Source organism: Peromyscus eremicus, chromosome 19 (genome assembly GCF_949786415.1).
Source record: "Peromyscus eremicus chromosome 19, PerEre_H2_v1, whole genome shotgun sequence".
In the NCBI taxonomy this organism is placed as follows: domain Eukaryota; kingdom Metazoa; phylum Chordata; class Mammalia; order Rodentia; family Cricetidae; genus Peromyscus; species Peromyscus eremicus.
Window position 1 is genome coordinate 70,247,629 of NC_081435.1, and position 12,473 is coordinate 70,260,101.

At 51.8% G+C, this 12,473-nt stretch overlaps 1 protein-coding gene across 4 annotated transcripts in view; it reads left to right on the forward strand.

The window, feature by feature from the left end:
• Positions 1-530: 530 nt before the first annotated feature.
• The window catches only part of Znf516 (zinc finger protein 516), a 95,042-nt gene continuing 83,099 nt past the window's right edge, over positions 531-12,473 (forward strand). For 3 of the 4 annotated variants that reach the window (XM_059245953.1, XM_059245955.1, XM_059245956.1), the window contains exon 1: positions 4,343-4,444. The gene's annotated coding sequence lies outside the window, so the exon portion shown is untranslated. Of the gene's footprint in view, positions 636-4,342; positions 4,445-12,473 lie in introns of those variants that run through there. The other variant, XM_059245954.1, reaches the window with a different exon arrangement.

The following is a 12,473-nucleotide window of genomic DNA, read 5'->3' on the forward strand; positions in this document are numbered from 1 at the left end:
GCGTCCAGGTGCTTGAGAAGGCTGGACATACATCTCAGGCACGTCTGCACGTTTGTGTGTGTGTGTGTGTGTGTGTGTGTGTGTGTGTGTGGTGTGCGCGCGCGCGTAAACAGTCTCTAGGAACTGGAGCTGCGGCAACCTGAGACCTGAAGCTGAGGGGCGACCACTAGCCGCGGACGTCGTGATTCAGTGCTATTAGGGGAGGAATTATCTGGGTCTGAGTCATCGTGAGCCTCCAGACTTTCTCCGCAGTGTGGCAGAACTTTGTGCTGATGAGACAATAGTGGAGCGTGTGCGTTTCCTTCAGGGCAGACCATTCCCGGGCTGGGGGAAGCCTCAGGCCTGCTCTGGCCGTGGACGCCGGGTCCCCGTCTTTGCTCGGTGCAGTCCCTCCGAGCCCTGCCGGCGCCTGGGCCCCCGCGGGGCGGGTGCGTCCCGGGCGCGCGCGCGGCGCGCGGAGGGGGGCCGGGCGCGTGGCGGGTCCCGCGCGCCCTCGCGCGTCCCCCGCGCCCGGGCGCAGCTGGCGCGGTCGGTCTAGAGCAGCGCTCGGCTCGGCGCCGCGGGCGCTCTGCTTCACCTTCAGATGCGCGGGGCGTGCGCGTCCTCCTCCCGGGGCCCGCCGCCTCTCCTCCAAGGTAGGGGCCGTGGGGCGGGGGCGCTTCCTGGCCCGTGGGAGGGCGGATCGACAGGCAGGGCCGGGAGGGTCGGGACCCACAACGTGCCCAAGACCCTGCTGTGCCCCGTGGGGTGGGGGCGTGCTGGGCAGGGGGCGCGCCCTGTAGAAGGTCCCTGGCGCCAGGAGGGCGACTTGGCTTTTCTCTGTTGGTAGTTACTCCGCTCTGCAATTCCAGGAGAGGAGAAGATGCAACTTCGGGTGGCGGGGCGAGCGCCCGGGAGGTGGCTTTTACCGCAGTGGAGGGGCGGGGTGGGGGCCGGGGTGGGAGCGCGGAAGAGGCTCTGGCTTTGTACACTTCGTCAAAGGCGACGCGGGAGGAGGGGAGCTCGGATGCGCTCTCATCCATTAGGAGACAAAGAGCAAATTGCCTTACTTTAAAGTAAAACGCTCTGGCTAATGAAGGTGGGTGATGGGCGGCGGGGCCGGAGGAGCCGCTTCAATTATTAAGGGTTTGGCGGAGGGGATCGATGCCTGTGGGCATAGAGCGCTGCTGCCTAGGGGACTTGTTTGCGTATTTGTGTTCGGTGTGTGTGTGGGGGGGTGTTCTCACTGTCCCCTCCCCGGGCTTCTGCGGGTCAGCGGGGAGATTGGAGTGACCCTAACACTAAAAAAGTGGGATCTCTAGAAAGGGAAGTTCGCGTAGGGGTGGGGGCGGGGGCGAGGTTCTGGAAGTGACTCCGAGTGGGGAGGGAAGGAGATCTGCGAGGCCGGGACTCCTCGGAATTGCGCTTTGCCTTCCTGGGGTATAGTAGAGTGGGGGTGGGGCACTTATTGATAGCCATATACATGTATATATGTGTATACACTCACATATACACACACGAATTACACCCGGGTGTGTGAAAGAGAAGAACGCAGAGGGGTGTATGCTGCGGGGGTGGGGTGGGGGTTGGAACGGCGCCTCCTCTGCCATTTCCAGGGAGAACATACCGAATAGTTAAGACCAGTATTTAGATTAAATCGCCTCGTCAAGTTTTAAAGAAACTTTGTCTGAATAAGTTTGTCAAAAGCCAGGCCAGTGGGGTCTTTAAGCCAGTGGTTCATGGAGGAAGGCCGGTGTGCGATGACTATCAGGCTTTGTGAGTCGGGAAACCAGTGGATCCCTGCAATTAGGACTCCAGAGAACCAGCCTTTTACCCGAAAAAATGTGGGTCTGTAAGTCAGCCGCATCCATCACCAGCGTTAACAAGCTCTCCGCAGCAGACCAGCCAGTGCCCCCAACCCCCAGCCTCGGGTTGTGTGTGTGTAGCTAGCTAACTCATTGCCTGGCTTGGCTGATGAAGAGTCTCTTGGTCTCTGGGTGAGCACAGATCAACTTGCTCGCCCCTTCCTTTAAAATATATTCATTCGGTGTCTTATTTAATCCAGATGCACAAAAAGCCATTTACTGCTTCATTGTTAGTTTACATTTTTTTTTTTTTTGAAAAGGCGACTGGTGTAACCTGTGGAATTTGAAATGCAAATAAAAGCCTGTGGGAGTTGAGGCAGAACAAATCGGCACTTATAAAGTGAAAAAGATTTAATGTCTTTGAAATCATTGCAGGAGAGAAAAACTGGAGGGGAGTGTGATTTTTTTTTTTCTTCCCAGGGAGTGGATTGTGACGTCAGGTCTTTTTGGAAAAGATGTTATTTTTAAGGTCTTGAAGCTCGGGTATGTGAAGTGCTTTACAGGAAAAACAGATTACAAGATTAACATCTGTTAACATGATCGTTTATCTCCAGCCCAAAATAGGTCAGTTCTTTCTTAAGGAAACATGCTTGCTTCAGCATGCTTAAATAATAAAATAACGACTCTAAAAATTAGGGATGAACATTTGTTATAATCTGACGTGTGAAAACATTTTTTAATTATTAAATCACTCAAAGGTCAAAGTCTCTTTTGGGGTGTTGAGAACACTACCCTGAGTCTACCCGCCCCGATTGCCCCCCCCCTCCCCTTACTCCAGGCTCCTCGCTCAGGCTATTTCCCTTTTCGTCCATTGTGGACGTACGGGATATATTTAAATGGTATCCTGTGACTCCGGCCTCGTTAGGGTTCAAACTCCGCATAGATGGCTAACTTTCAGAGCTCTGCTGTTGTTTTACCATTAAATAGAACGACAGGGAGGGGAGGGAGAGAGAAAAAAGAAACTGCCTTGAAAAGTCTCCCTGCCCCCTGGGTGTGAGTGACGGCTCTGTCGACCAATCCGCAGCAGCTTTCTCTATCCCGGAGGTAATTTGGGGTGTGTGTGTGAGTGCGCGCACGCGCGTGCACGCGTCCATGTGTCGGCACAGAGTCCGGCCAGCCGCGCGCATCCGCAGGCTCCCGCATTTGCACAGATGTGTGCTGTAGACGTGGACACGCTTTTATCCAAGTCTGTCCAGCTAGATGCGCACGCAGCAGTCCAAGTGGAGACCCTGCCCCCTCCCAACGTCTTCCTGCGAAGACTGGGCAGTAGAGGCACTTTCGGATTCAAGTCGAAACCTGCCACACGGGAAGGAAAGAGGAACGATTGATAACACTTCTCAGCCATTGGGCACTCTGGAGCAGCTCCATCCGCCTGGTTCCAGGCGCCAGTGGGGTCGTGTTGCAGCCACTTGCCGATAGCAGACGTGCAGAGGTCGTGGGTTGTTGAAAAGGATGTTAACTCCATATAAAACTGAAGGGCACTGTTCGTCTTCCAACTTCCAATTTCACTCTGTCACGGGGAGTGATACTTAGCCCATGGTAAATTCTAGAATGCGAACTGCTCACGGTTAATGAAAGTTCTGGTGCTCACCGGTCTTAGCAGGGCTGCGCCCTGGCCGCGTCTGCTCTGCACAGCGGGTACATTCACGAGCCGACTGTGTCACGGGCCACACCAAGCCGCCTACTGTCTGAATCTGCTGCACTCTTCTTAGGAGCATCCACAGTGATGGGTGATTAGTGCGGCACTCTCTCTTCGGGACCTGGATCGCCTAGTTTTGTGTTTAAATGCTGGGCCTTCGGGGCGCTCGGTGGTCTGCCTTGCGATTCACTAGGGGGTGGTGGTGGTGATGATGCAATGTTGGGTTAAATACACGCGTGCGCCTCCCCTTTCTAGAGACCCCTGGGGAGGGGGCACAGACCTTGGAAGGCACAGTGTCCACACCCTGTGGGCAGCGTCTGATTGCGCCGAGGTCACCTCGAGGGTGCCCGGGCTCCTGAGATTTCCAACTCGGTTACTAGGTGTTGTCAGTCCGCGTATCCCCTCCTACGCGGGCCGTTTCCACCCAACCGGATCGCCACCCCTTTCGGGCCCTCTCTCTCCAATCTCAGCGAGCCCGGTGGCTTGAGGAATGGGTATGTTGTTGCATTAAATCATTCCTATTTCTGTGTGTCCGGGGCGGCCCGGCGCCTCTTGGGGGCGGGGGCGTGGGGCCTTGGGTGGCTGCTGGAGGGGGGGTGTAGGGGAGGGCGCGCAGGGGCGGGGCACCACCTGCCCGCCCTAGAGGGCGTGGCGTGCGGCTGGGGGGCGGGACACCCACCTGCCCGTCCCGGGGGCGGGGGCGGCGGCCGCTTGTTGCTGGGCTGCGAGCTGCGGGGGGCGGGCCGTGGGCGGGGCGCCGAAGGGGGAGGCCCCCGGGTCCGCCGCCCCCTCTCCTCGGGCGCCCGCCCCCCTACCCCCTCCCCTCCCCTCCCCTCCCCGCCCGCCCGCCCGCCCGCCCCCGTCATGTGGAGCGGACGTCACACGCCTGCAGCACTGTAACCCAAGAAGTGAAAGAGACGGGGACCCGCAGCCCAACTTCGCACCGTAACAAAGACGGGGGGTCCGTGCGGGGCCGTGGGGGCGCGGGCCGTGGGGGAGGGGCGTGGGCACGGGGAGGGCGGGGGAGGGAGGGGCGGCGAACTCGTGGGACAGCGGCGTGGGTGTGCGTGGGCGGGGAGGGAGGGGGAGAGAGGGAGGGAGGGGTGGCCCAGCCGGGTGTGTGTGTGTGGGGAGGGGGGACGGGGTTGGGGGGGCTTGACGGAGGCGCGGCGGGGCTTCGCGGCCCAGCACCGCGGGCAGGCCAGGTAATTGGTTTCTATTTTAAACTTCACTTTGTTCGGTTGGAGGTGGGTCGGGAGGGGAGGCGTCCCCCCGCTTTCTGGGGGGCGGTTATGTAAGTCTCCACACCTGAGTTGGGCCCTGCTCCCCCCCCAGGGGCGGATTTGGGGCGGGAGTGGCCGGTGGGTCCGGGGGTGCCGGCGGCTGCTGGGGTGGGGGGAGGGCGGGGGGCTCTGGTGGTCGACGCGTGGGACCTCATGGATGTCTGCGTGGAGAGGAGGCCCCGAGTGGACGTTGGGTTGTTTCTAGAAGCCCAGATGTGCCCTTGGGCTGGGGCGGGCCTTCCAGGGTGTCCATTGAGTAACAAAGGACCGAGTGCTTGGACCTCTGGTCCACTCGCGGTGCCCACTTAACCAGCAAGTCTCGGAAGAACTTTAGACGGCGTCTTAATTAAAGGTACAGCAGAAAGTCACGTCCCGGTGAACCTACCATTAAGTCTTGAATGTTGATTAAATATAATTTAAAAATTGATGTGCGTTGACCGGCGTAGAAGCCAAGAGAATAGCTCCCCAGCAGGATCTTTCCAGATTACGTTTTAAACCTCCCTATTAATATGATTGAAGTATTTCGGTTTAGGAATGTGTTACTTTAAGGAACTAGGCATGCTTGCCATTTGGTAGGATATTTGCTACTGCCCTGTACACAAGAGCCCATTTTTATCACTCCTTCATTTTCTCTTGCATTCTTTAATTGTTTCGTCAAAATAGCTGTGTTATTTTTATTTACACCGACCGGCTAGAATTAAAGCTACCACACTACTTACTATTGTGCGTGACTTCTAAGGGCCCCCTCCCCCTCTAGCAAAATTGGAGATGGAGTTGAGCTGCCCTGGAGTCAGGGGTGTGAGTTGGGTCACTGGAGGGGACAGCTTTACTTCCACGAGAGTGACCCCATAGCTATCTCGAATGGGTTCTGGGATAAACTGAAACTCAGGGAAAGGCTCACAACTGTTTTGATAATCAAATTAAAATCCTGGTGTGTTAAAATAAATACATGTCTAATATTTTCTTAGTTCATTAGGAGAACTTGTTTCCTGACACTTGCTAATTTGAATATACTGAAGCCTTCAGAGAACTTTAGCCTTCTGAAAAAGAAGCCAGCCCAGTGTGTCTGTACTAAAGCTAGGGAGAGGAGTCGGCATGGCTTTCCAAGCGGGAACAAAACTCCACAGTGGCTGGCCCTGGTTACTCACTGCTCCCAACGTGGACAGAGAGAAGGGAGTTTTGATTACTTGTGTTTCTGAGCTTTTAAAAATCTAATACATGAAATCACCTTGGGGCCCCAAACTTTTACTTTGGTATGTGTATCTGATACTAATTGCTGATGTGTGTGTGTGTCCTCCTGGTAGCTTATCTCGGCAGTTTTTGAACACTGTTATTTGTAAACACCTTGTAGAGGCAGCTAAGGTACCTCTAAAAATTCTCCGGGGATGTTGAAATCTTACTTGTTTCTTAAACTTCCCACGGTGTCCCAGAGACACTGTTACAGTGGATTGAGAGAAGCCCTCCCCACCACAACATGTCACACGGTGTCTCCACATTCATAAATGAAACTTTTAACTCCGTTTGCCTTACTGGCTCCTACTAGGAGATATTTGAGTTTTATAAGTGGAGCATTTGATGTGATTAAGTTTAGCAACAATTACGTGAAGGAGAAAGGGAGATTCTTTAAGAATACTTTGAAGTGGGGAATACTCCTAACAGATGGCCCCCAGTCTTCAACTGGGGGAAGATGGTAATATACTCTGGCAACCTAAGTGGAGTTTAGTCATGGCTCCTTCTCGAAAAACCAGTCCTGGGTTTAAGGGATTGTTGTAGGTTTTTGTGTATTCATACTCCAGATATGTTTTTGCCTTATTCATAATTTACCAGAAGTCATCTTTGAAAAAGAATTGTGTGGGAGTGGCGTCGAGTGGGACTGGACTCTGTGGAGTGTGTAGAGTTTCAGCGGCGTTATACCTTAAGGCTGTGAAAGTAGGAGCCAAAATGTAAGCTGATTATGTGGGGCAGGAGGGAGGGAGCATCCCCCAGCCTGCGTGCTTTCCTGTTATAATGTTGCTCCTTTAGAGGGTCTCCTCGTCATCTCACTGCTTGGTTTCTTATTCGACTTTGAGTTCAGGAGAGAAGGACAGGTGTTAATTGTGGGACTACACGAAATAGTTCGCTTATACTATCCCTAGGTTCACAACCAAAGCAGACATGGCTGTTACTGGGCAGGGGAACATATCAGCTTTCACTTTGGCTTTTTTTTTTTTTTTTTTTTTTGACTGGCCACACTTATCCCGAATCGCCAAAATTTCTCTTAGCGCTGCACGTGGATTTGATCATAATTAATGGAACTCGTGGAAGAAAGGAGAAACAAATTTATTTAGTTAGGCATTTGCTTTATAAACTTTTGAACCTGCGAATAGCATTCCTTCCTCAAAAGCAGACAGCTTACCAAGTACGTGTTTGTATATCTTAGTACTTGGAATAAAAGCTATCCTGACGAAGTCCTTTTAAAAAATGCATCTCTTTGTTAGTGCCCCCTCCCATCCCCCGAGTTCTGGAAACAGCAGGGAAATCCCCTAGCTCCCATCTTCCAGAGTTCGTACCTCCAGAGCCGAGTTGTGAGTCCACCGGAGTTTTGTCCTGGTGCTTCACTAGGCTTCTGCAGGCTGCCTACAATCCGGCACCTTTGACCTTAGCTTCCAGAATTATTCACGTGGAAGCATGAGGGACTCATTTCATGACTCTGTTGCTGGCGGGGCAGGCGAGCGCCCCCTCTGGTGCTGCTGGGAACTGCAACTTCCTCAGGAGCTGGTTTTCCCAGCAAGCTTCAGGATGGAGGGCTGTGGTGGAGCCCGGGGAAGGGGGAAGGGGCGTGGGGAATCCGAGGCTGTCGGTGTCCCTGGCTGAGAGGAAGGTGCAGATGCTGGGAGGCAGGTGTGAATGCGGACCCTGGAGCTGCTCAGCGGCTGTGGGAAGGGTTTTATTCTCCTCCGCTTCTGCTGTGACCGGTCCTGCCGCCTTGGCTGTGGGGCCCCGATCCCAGCCTTCGCGCCAGACGGCCTGGAGTGCAGTAGCAACCACCTGTTCAGGGTTTAGAGTATCGGGGGCATCTGAGGGGCAGCACTTTCCACGTTCAAGCCCTGGCTCCCATCCTCCCTTCTTCCCCCAGGAGGGGTTTTGCAGCTGGGGGAGGTAGGACCCTTTTCTTCCCTGTTCCAAGTGCTCCCTTCCCCTCCTTCCTGCCCAGGAGGGTGGGCTGGGAGTCTTCTGTCCCTGGAAGCCAGCTATGATTACTTCAGAATTTTCAAGAATTTTTGGAAGTTACCAGAAGCTTTCATTTCAAGAAAGGAATCCTATCGAGTGTTCCTATTGATGGAGAATTTATTAATAACGTTAACCTCGTGGAAGGGAGGCTGAAAAGGGAGGCATTGAGTGTGAATGTGAAATGTTTATCTGGCTCTTAGACAAAACAGCTCGAAAGTTAATTTTATTCCAGGGAGACATACTTCATGCATATGACTACATTCCCGGGCCTGTAAATGTCCTGGCCTGTCTGCTGAGGTAAATGAGGTGTATTTCTGAAGGATCTGTGCAAATTGGCAGTGGCAACTGTCCACTCTGCCCTTCTTTATCCCCCCACCCCCCACCCCCATCTGCCTACACGTGTCCCCCGACAGCTGTGGCCTTCCCTGCCAGATTGAGAACTCTGGTGTTTGTGTGGAAGGAAATGCTCTCAGGAGCACACACATCCGAGTTGTCAAGAAGTATCATTTTGTGCCTCTCAACATGCCTTAAATGTAGTTTTTCAAGAAAGAGCTGGCATTTAATCTTCAGCCCAAATGGTACTGGGAGTTACTAAGCAGTGTAATTAGACCTAAAGCTATTTTTACAAAGCAAACATGTAAATATATGTTAAGTAATGAGTAAGACACAAAACTGGAGAAGAGGGGAAAAATAATCTAAAAGGCAGTTTCATCGGACGGTGTCTCTGTGTTCCAGGATGTGTTCATCCTGGTAGATAATTTTGCTCTGGGTGTTTGTGAGTCAGGAATTTAGTGAAGTTGCTGCTGTCCGAATGCTTTCCATACCTGACATGGAGCAGGGGAGGTCTGTCTCCACAGCATTGGGAGGAGGTAGGTACATGACTTGCTATTTTGTTTCCAAGCTTAGTTGAGCAGGTGTTTTATTCCTTCTGAACAGGTAGATTGTCTCTCGCTGCCTCTCATACCCTGGGGACCCGCTGATGCCACAGCCTCCTGCTCACAGCTGGCCCGCCCTCCTCCTGCTTCGTTAGGAGCTGGTGCTCAGAGGTTACAATATGGTGTTAGACCTAGAGGGAGACTTAGAAATGGAGGCGCTCTGTGGAGTCTAATATTTTGTTAATGGCGAGGCAGTGAGTTCTCCCCCTCCCCCCACGTTCTCCCCCTCCCCCCACCCCAGCATTCTTAGCACTTCAGAAATCCTTCTAATCAGCTCCACATCCTCCCATGTGAAAGGGTAAGGGACAATTTGTTTAGGAATTTTTGTCCTTTGTTTCAGCAAAGGGCAACATGTGTCTGTCTTTACCATATGGTTCTATTTAACCTATATTGCATGAGCTGACTGGAGCTGTGCTGGACGTTGATTTATTTTGGCATTCGAGAATGTTCTTTGAAATTGAGTACCGTCAGTGATGCATTGGAAGTTGTGCCCAGAGGTAGCTGTGGCTTTAGCAGGTTCTTCAGCTGGTATTTATGAGTGGTGAGCAAGGCTCGTGTTTATGGGAAATAGTTTGCCATTAAGTGTTGAGTGACTATGCCAATTCAGGAAAACCTAGAGATCTATAGGCGTGGCAAGGTTTTTCCTTGGGAGTAAGACTAAGGATCCTGCTGGTCAAAAAGAGAATATTTACACATTGGTTCTTTATTATTCCTGAGATTTTAACCTAGAGCTAAAGATGTGTGTTTTCCTTCCCACCCTCCATTTTAAGGGCTTAGTTTCCCCAACCCCTAGAATACATATATACATATATGTATATATATACACACATATATATATATATGTAGCAGGTTGCTATATTCACGGCTTCCTGGTTTTAGTGGTGATTTCATAGATCAGTTCTCTAGTTTTACTGAAGTTCTGAGCTGTTATGGAATTACCTACACTTGTAGTTGATGTTTTCGCGTGTGACAGCTTTGTCCACACACTCTAGCTGGGGATTTCTGGTTAGACTGCATTTTATTCACAAGGGTAGATTTTCATGCTGGGATTCAGGAGGGCATCAACATGCCCTGTCAGGGCCGATCTCCTCCATCCCTGACCGATGCGTGGCTGTGCTGTTCCGGGGCCCCAGCACCTCTGGATACTGTGTCTTCTCAGATGGCCTTGCTAGCCTTCATCATCCTGGCTTTAGAAAGAAGTAAACAAACAAGCCTGGTCATATGTGTGTCTCCAAGACATGTTCTGTGGACGCTGTAGGTAGGGCACTGCCCAGAGTGTGAAAAGGGGAGCTGTGATTTTCCCTGCACCCCAGTCACACTGAGATGATCAGTGATACAGTATTTCTGTGCCAGTAAGGGAAAATACCATCATTCATTGGTAATCATATTCCCCCAGATCCAGATGGGTCATTCCAATCATACTAGTACTTCCCATGTCTTTGGCATGACCCATTAGCATGATGATGATATTCTGTCCTGGAGTAGCACTTGGCACGAGGCCATAATGGTCATTGTGATGAGAATAGCATATTACCCAGGCACCCAATTGTCTTCCTCTTCCCAGAAATGGCTTTGTACTTTGAAAAATCTGCAAGGGGAGGAGGATGGTCTTGTTCCTAAAACCGCCAGTAAGTGCATTCCTGGTGTTATGAGCACTCGCCATAGCAACACAAACTTGGGGACAGATTCGGTAGAACCATGGGATTAGTGGTAGGATTAAAATTAGCCTCTGTAAATTGCCCCGGTGACAGAGAAGCGGAGTGTGTTAATGGTTTTCCTGGTGGATGGGCTTATCACTTGTTTTCTAGGTTGGTGGAAGATTATAGGCTGTCCTGAATCTTGACTTCAGGAAGTGGCTCGTGTTCCCGATAGGCGTACGTTTTTGAGTCTCGGTCTCAGTTGGAATTTGGGATCTAGTTGTGTGTGCGGCATGTGTTTGTGTTGCGCTGCACAAGTGCAGGGGCAGCTGGAACATGTGGTGTAGGCATTCAGTCCTACTGCCTGTGAGACAGTCACCCATTTTAGAGCGTGCATTACATCTTTTGGCTCAGAGAGGCTTCCTTAGGTGCTTACATTGGGGGTGGGCTGTAATTAGTCTTTCTGAAGCTCTGAGGATGTAACCCAGGGCTTTGTGCATGGAAGGTAAGTGTCCAGCCGCTGAGTTGTGCTCCAACCCCAGGGGATAAATTATTAGCTATCCCTCCTTGGTCTGAGCAGGCTAGTGTGACTTCAGTGTGGCCTTGCTGCTCTCCTCTTCTGTCTTCCCACCTTCCCTCCCCCTTCCTCCCTCTATCTCTCCCCCTTTTTGTTTTCTTTGGAGACGGGGCCTCACTGCATACCAGGATAGTGCTTTTATGATCATTTGCATGTCTTTGTGTATTTCTGGTTTTTTTTTTTTTTTTTTTTTTTTTTACTTTACTGTATTTCGGTGGCTTATGGGTAATTTTTGGGTGAATTTGGGGTTCTGTAGGTGCTGAAATGCAGGAAAATCTGGTCACTCAGCCAAGGCCACGATGGGTCGGGGTTTGGCCTGGGGAAATCTTAGCACCAGGTTAGTTTTCTTTCCGGGGTACTGGCACTGAACATACTTAACTAGGTGCACTAAAGTCCACCTAGAGGACAAGGTTGCTAAGAGTATGCTGAGTCAGCACCAAGCTGGCACATGATCGGTTGCTAAGCATGGTTTATAGAGCGGCCCCATCAGCTCACCTGTGGTGCTTAAAACCTAGCTCCTGAGAGTAGAAAAAGTGTTGATTCAGTGTTTGCATCGCTCCACAGTGAAGTGTTTGTGTGAGAACTGGGCCAGTTGTCACCATCTGAGGCCATAGCAGCTCTGTAGAGTGCAGTCCAGGAGGAAGCAGAAAGGCCTGTCTCCCAGCCAGCCAGCTGTCAGCATAGTTCCCAGGCCAGCCCTGTGGGCAAAGGTGTAGATTTTTCAAGGAAATTCAGTGGTAGCTACCAATACCGATAGCGCTCTGTGCGTGTGTGTGCGTTTGTGTGGGTGTTTATGAACATGGAACTCATTGATTAGGTTAGGTTGGCTGTCTCCCAAGCTCCGAGGATCTGTTTGTGTTCTTCTCTTCAGCCCTGGGATTATAGACACCAACTACTGTGCCCAGTTTTCATGTCGGTGCTGGGATCTGAACTCAGATCCTCGTGTGTGTTTGGCAAACATTTAATTGAGCCACCTGAGGACCTCATGTTTACCTCCAGTATTGAGATTAAACCAGGGCCCCTTTCATTTGGCAAGTTCTCTACCGATCTGTAGCTTCCTAGCTAGAAGCATCCCGTCTTATAAGAGCGAGTTACTGGCACGGGATATAGAGGACCTCTGAGAAAGGAGTCGGAAGAGTCAAGAGCCTTTGTGATGTACAGACAGTGCCCTGTGCCCAAAGCCACGGACCAAGGAAGATCTTAGTCTGAGAGCTGTGGTCTGGTTGTCCTCAGGGGGGAACAGGGAGACAGGATGTGAAGGTGTCGGCAGAGAGGTCTGAGCGGGACAAGCTGGTAAGGAGTGTACCCGGGCTGGTGAGATGGAGAGCTGACCGGGACGTGGTGGGCA